Source organism: Curcuma longa, chromosome 3 (assembly GCF_044706935.1).
Source record: "Curcuma longa cultivar G26 ecotype Majalengka, Jawa Barat chromosome 3, ITB_CL_G26_1.1, whole genome shotgun sequence".
Classification (NCBI taxonomy): domain Eukaryota; kingdom Viridiplantae; phylum Streptophyta; class Magnoliopsida; order Zingiberales; family Zingiberaceae; genus Curcuma; species Curcuma longa.
Window position 1 is genome coordinate 16,919,603 of NC_133863.1, and position 7,168 is coordinate 16,926,770.

The 7,168-nt window shown below is 39.2% G+C and overlaps 1 pseudogene; it reads left to right on the forward strand.

Annotated features, from left to right (window-relative positions):
- Positions 1–38: 38 nt before the first annotated feature.
- On the forward strand, positions 39–3,078 carry LOC141825152 (G-type lectin S-receptor-like serine/threonine-protein kinase At4g27290; annotated as a pseudogene).
- The last annotated feature ends 4,090 nt before the right edge of the window (positions 3,079–7,168 follow it).

The window sequence follows — 7,168 nt, forward strand, 5'->3', positions numbered from 1 at the left end:
TTTAATGTAGCGTTATATCAATAGTTTCACCGGTAAACATGTACAATGAAGTCGAATCCATGGCGAGAAGAATCCCGTTCCTCCTCTACACCCTCTTCAATCTCACGCCTGCTCTGTTTTCGCTCTCCTATGCCGGTGATACCTTAACCCCTGCCCCAGCCTCTCCTCGACGCCGCCGGAGCAACCTTGATCTCCGACGGCGGCACCTTTGAGCTGGGTTTCTTTAGCCCCGTTGGATCTAGCAACCGTTACGTCGGCATGTGGTTCCGCAACGTCTCCCTGCAAACCGTCGTATGGGTCGCCAACCGCAACCGCCCGATCACCGATGGCTCCGGCCTCCTTTCGCTCACCGCAAACGGAACGCTTGTCGTCTCCGACAACAGCTCCGCCGTCTTGTGGTCTTCCAGCTCACCGGCACTCGCTAGCCCCGTGGCGCAACTCCTCGACAGCGGGAACTTGGTTGTTCGAGAAATCGACGACGTCGGCAGTAGCCGCTACGCATGGCAGAGCTTTGACTTCCCGACGAACACGCTCCTTCCGGGAATGCAGTTGGGGTGGAACCTGACGAGCCGACGCAACCGCATCCTCACAGCATGGGCGAGCACCAGCGATCCGGCAGAGGGGAACTACACCTTTGGCATCGACTTGCACGGTGATCCCCAAATATTCGGGTGGGTGGGCACGCGGCAGTACTTGCGCAACGGGCCATGGAACGGCCTCTACTTCAGCGGCGTACCAGAGATGATGTCCAGCGATATGTTGGACTACAACTTCGTGATTGACGGCGAGCAAGTGGTGTACAGCTACACTGTCCGCTTCGTCGATCAGGCAAGTGGTCATCGATCCAACGTCCGGCGCCATAGAGGGTCTTCTGTGGACAAAGGACAGTCAATCATGGAGCACGCGGGCGGTGGTGCCGAGGGACAGGTGCGACCGCACCATCTCCCTCGCGGCCCCGACGGCCTTTGCTACCCCGACTGGCCGCCGTGCAGGTGTCTGCAAGGCTTTCATCCCCTGAATCCAAACGATTGGAATCGTCGCGGACACCACCGGCGGCTGCGTGAGGAACACAGAGTTGGACTGCCATAACAAAACAGACGGGTCTTCGGCAGACCAACGTGAAGTTGCCGGCAACACATCCGCGTCGACGGTGGACTGGAGCACAGCGAGCCTCGACGACTGCCAAACTTCGTGCCTCAACAACTGTTCTTGCACGGCTTATGCGAGAGCCAACATCAGCGGCAGTGGCCGAGGGTGCATCTTGTGGTTCACTCCGCTCACAGACATCAAATTATTCAACTCTGAATCCGGACAAGATCTATTCGTCAGGGTTGCAGCTGCAGACCTAAAAGAAGGTGATGAAATATTATCAATTGCAGTGATGAAATATTATCAATCACACTTAAATTTGTCGTCTCCTCTTACAGCCATGGAATCAAGTGGTTCTCGCCGGAGTCGCAGAGGCATGATCATAGTCATTTCCTCGGTGGCAACTTTGACTTTTCTAACATTTGTTGCTTTTTGCATTTGGAAAAGGAAGAAAACAGGTATCATCTCGTCTTCCTCTTCTTTGACAATTCATCATTTGCAGTATTTACTATTCACATATTGCAATTGTTATTTGAATATGTCAAAATAGAGTATTCTATCCGGCAAGAAACTGAAGAAGAGACGATAAACCTACCCTCCTTCGACTTTGCTGCCATTGTACAGGCTACTGATAACTTTTCTTCATCTAACAAACTGGTAGAGGGCGGATTTGGTCCTGTATATAAGGTATCTACTCTAAGCGTATGAATTGCAATGTTGATCCTTGTTGTATTTAAGTATGCTAATGTTGATCCTTGTTGTATTTAAGTATGCTAAAGTTTACTATGAGGATTGTAGGGTAGGTTGAAAGAACAGGAAATAGCTGTGAAAAGATTGTCCAAAACATCAGAACAAGGTGCTGATGAGTTCAAGAACGAGGTAGTGTCAATTGTGGAGCTGCAGCATCGAAATCTTGTTCGACTCCTCGGCTATTGCATTGAAGCAAATGAGCGGATGTTGATCTATGATTACATGCCCAATGGAAGCCTAGACAAATTCTTGTTCGGTAAATTCATAGTTATGTTAGTGATGTGAACTCTACTCTTGTTTTCGAAATGTATACTAACTCTACGTATCTATTGCTACTTAGATAAAGTCAAAGCCAGATCGTTAGATTGGAAATCGCGTTACAACATAATTCTTGGCATTGCTCGAGGTCTTCTCTATCTTCATCATGATTCCATATTAAGAATCATTCATAGAGATTTGAAAGCAAGCAATATTCTTCTTGACGAGGATATGAATCCAAAAATATCAGATTTTGGTATGGCAAAAATATTTAATGGAGATGAAACAATAAGAAGAACAAGGAGAGTGGTTGGAACATAGTATGTAAATCTTAACTTTTAGATTTGTGCATAATGCAATTAATTCACATAAAAAACTAATTCTTCTTCATCTTTATTTTTACAGTGGATATATGTCGCCGGAATACGTCAAAAATGGAACTTATTCAGTGAAATCGGATGTTTTTAGTTTTGGAGTATTAATACTTGAAATCATTACTGGTAAAAAAAATATTGGATATTATATTTCTATAGAACACCTAAACCTCCTTGAGCATGTAAGTGTGTATAAAATGTAAATATATTTAGCATCTTATACATCATATTTATTTATTAATGAATCAATCAACTATATGCATGCAGATTTGGACTTTGTGGAAGGAAGATAGAGTTTTGGAAGCAATAGATAGATCAATGGGGACATTTTGTGCTGATGAGGTTTTGAAGTGTATAAATATTGGACTCTTATGTGTTCAAGAACAACCAGAAGATAGACCCATAATGTCATCAATAGTACATTTGTTGGGTACTGAAACTACTCAATTATTGGAGCCTAGAAGACCAGGTTTTGTGGTGCCAAGTGATCCATCTGAAACTAATTTGAATAGCTATGAACATTGTCCACTATCTTCTAATCATTTATCAATTACAATTTTGGAAGGTCGATAGAAATTATCACAATCAAAATGTAAACATTATGTTGATGTGCATTGAGTATTTTTATTTATTTTTTGTTACATATTGAACAAATAATTATAGACAATACATAAAGATTGATAATTTGAAAATATGTTGTAGTGATATGACAAATATGACACGTCCGTATGTAAAGTTGAACATTTTTTTAGGTCAAAAGGGCCAATAAACATGTTCTAATAATAAAGTCAAAGTTTTAATACTTCCAAGGTGTGCCTAAGGTATACCATTATATCACTTCTGGTAATACTTTTCAAACTGGTAAAGGGTTTGCTTTATGCTATTGTGACATGGAATGCCATCATCCTTTAGCACCCTATAAATGGCTTGGAGATTGTGGTTCTCAAATGCATGCAAATTTCCCAAGTCATGCCATGCAATGCACGCAAGGGAATTAGGTAGAATCTCAAAAAACAATAAACATTTATTGATTTAGTTAGAGTTTACTAAAGAATTTGGTCACTCACAGATAGAATCTCAAATGACAATAATAGATTATAAAGAAGGCACTTTCATCTAAACTATTTTTTCCTTAAAAAAATGATAATTCCTCAGATTATCCATTACCATGTGAATGGACCAGTGGTAGAATCATTAAAAAAAGAGAATTCTTTGTGTAGCTAGAGCTTATAAATTACATTACAGGTTTCGATGCACACTATTAACAAATGAAAGATGGACTTGTCTTGGAATAATAAATAAAACTCCCATTTGCAAATCTTGAATAATAGATAAATAAATTTTTCTTGCAGATAAATTTTTAGCCTCTAAATCTTCTATGCTACTAGTCAAACTTGGATCATCAGGTTGTATTTCTCAAGCTATTAAATAGAATAGTAACATGCATAAGGGTGTTCGGATGTGAGATTAAATGTCTTAGAACCTGGTCTTCAAGTTCTAATAAGAGTTTGCTTCAATTCGCAACTACATTAATTGTGTTGGTGCAATTTTCCCTTGAGTGGTTCAATGTGACTTTGTATTTTGATATTTAGATAAAGAGTCTAAGTTAAACTTTATCTTGTGATTTGATATGTGTGTTCGAATGTGCAAAAATTTACAGGAACACATGAATCACGAAGAGTTTGTCTCTCAGTTAGGTCGAGTGGTATATAATGATGACTTAACATGGTCAAGGTGGTATACTTAGTACTTGGAAGTTCGTAGAGGTTGGAGAAGGGTAATACAAGACATCTAAAGGATTGTAGAATATAAGCACTGAGTTAGTGTTGGAGTAGCTTTGGAGCGATGATTTGACATGATCAAATTGGCAGCTTGATAGCTTGAGGTCTGTATAGATCAGAGAAGGATGACATGGAGAATCAGAGGTGACCGTAAGATGAGCTAGGAGCATCAAGGTAGCAAGGATGACAACCTATGAAGGTGTACTACATAGGTGAATATGTGAAGAAGCCAAGGGTGTTGGTGCAATGTGTAGGATCTGTGGGGTGCACTAGAGGGGGAGTGAATAGCGCGTGCTTCTCGTTCATTTGTTTTTATTCGTTCGTACTATCAAAGAAACTTAGCAACAGAATTAGTAAATAAACAGGAGACTCACGGACTTACTTGATTCCTAACCCCCCAGGGTTAGTACGTCCAAAGCCTATGTACGGGAGGCGTCCGTTCATTAGTGGTCTCTTTTCTGAACCTTCGTTGGGAGGCGGAGAAACTCGTCTTACAGTCCAAATAATAATAGAAATTAAAGTACAGAAATTAAGGTGTAAAATAAGATAACCAAACAATTGTATCGAAACTGATCCGGAAGTCCTGAGCATCACACACTCCTCCTAGAACTTCCTTGGTTGCACAAGCCTGGCTCCATTCGCATTCAGCAGCACAGCAGGATGAAGAGTGTGGCGGAGAGAGATTATTTTTAGTGTTTCACGTTGAGGTTCCTTATAAAGACCCTTCCGGGCGCCTAGATAATCCGATCTGATCTTCTCAGTTTTATCTTGGTCGATTCTTCTGGATCCAGGCGCTAGAAACCATAAGGGCGCCTCGACCATCGAGGCGCTTGGACTAATATCCGGTGCCCGAATCCAGTCAATTTGAGTTTGATCTGAGTTGACCCCGGACTTAGTTCGGACTTGATCTGAATTAGTAAATCTCTTATTCGTCTTGCTTTCAGCTCCTGGTTTCTGCAAGATAAGCATACAAACACACAAGGAATCTAAGTTTACCTATAGTATGTCTGACCTATTAGGCTTACCTAAGCTTTACCCTATAGGTCTAACCTATCGGCTTACCTGTGTCTAACTCCCCGTCATAACTAATCACTTCCATAAGTAGACTTACCACTTGTCAAACATCCAGTTTGGACTTTCCCTTGTCTAACCTTCAGTTAGGACTAGTCACTTCTATAGGTAGGTTTCTCACCTACCAAACATCCAATTTGGATTTTCCCTTGCCTAACCTCCAGTTATTACTAGTCACTTCTATAGGTAGACTTCTCACCTTCCAAACAACTAGTTTGGACTTTCCCTTGCCTAATCTCCAATTAGGACTTCTCACTAGCCTCCAACTAGGACTGCCTAGCCTCCAACTAGGACTTCCTTGTCCAATCCTCTAAATCAGGGCTTCTCCTAGCCTCCAACTAGACTGTCTAGCTTTCAACTAGGACTTCCTTGCTCAATCTTCCAGATTAGGACTTCCTCTGCCTAGCCTCCAACTAAAACTTATCCTGCCTAGCCTCCAACTAGGACTTTCCTTGCCTAGCCTCAACTAAGACTTCTCCTTGCCTGGTCTAACCGACTAGGACTTCTCGCTAATCTTCTAGTCAAACTGACCTGAATAGACTTCACTCATATCCAAATATTAGGTCTTATTTGGATTAACCCTTGGTCAAACTGATCAGATCTAGGTGTATTGTCAAACATCAAAACTCTAGGGTCAGACCTAGTGCTCCTTGCACCAACAATCTCCTCCTTTTTAATATTTGATAAGTTTTTAAGTTAATTCAGGTCAAGATTTAACAATTTGGAAAATTCTAGATGTTTAATTTAAGTGCCCCTTCTCCCCCTTTTCACACATCAAAAATTTTTTGTTTAATTTAATTTTGCACCAACAATCATGATAATGTCTATGGTCACAACTTAGTCTTGACAGTTCTTGAAAGACCATAGTAGTTTTCACAAATAATTTTATAAAATAATTTTTTAAAATGATTTTCAAACCAAGTTTTGAAAATGTTTTTTGAATGCTTTTCATATAAGTTTTTCAAACATAAGTTTTGAAATGATTTTTAAAATAATTTTATAAAGAATTTTTAAATCAATTTTTAAAGGATTTTTAAGAGAGTTTTTTCAATATATTTTAAAATAATTTTTCAAGAGAGTTTTCAAAATAGATTGTGAAATAATTTTTAAGTTATTTTTAAAATAGATGGTTTTTAAAAAACTAGCTATTATCCTTTTAAATCAGAATCTCCCCCTTAATTTGGCACGTCCTTAGGGCTTTTTGTTAATCATAAAACAATCTCCCTATGTGTCTTAGGGTTTGATTAAAATCAAAAAGGATAATATAAAGGTAATTTTGAAATATGACTTTGAAATATTTTTCAAAGCTTTTTGCAATATTTTTCAAATATTTATAAAAACTAATTTCGTGGGATTATAAAAAAATTGAAATAGATTTGCTCTTCAACTTAGACCTCCCCTAAATTTGACACTTACTCAGGGCTCCTTGTTAATCACAAGGCAAACTCCCTAAGTGTTTTAGAGGTTAATTTAAATCAATAGAGAAACTAACTTATAAAATTTTAAAAAATTTTAAAATATGATTTTTTTTTTTACTTTTAAGTTTGGACTCCGCCTAAAGCTGACACTCCCTTAGGGCTCCTTGTTGACTACAAGGTAATCTCCCTATATGTCTTAGGGGTGTTCTAAGTCAAAAGAATAATTTTCAAAATTTTGTAACACATTGAGTTTATAAAAAAATATAAGTTTTCAAATAAGTTTTTAAAAGTCTTTTAAAAATTAGGTCTTTCAAGAATAACCTCCCACCTCAATTACACACTCTTCTTAGAACATCCTTGTTACCCATAAGGATTTTCTGCCTATGTGTCTTAGGAATTCTTAGACATAGTGTTGACCTAGAGGTTT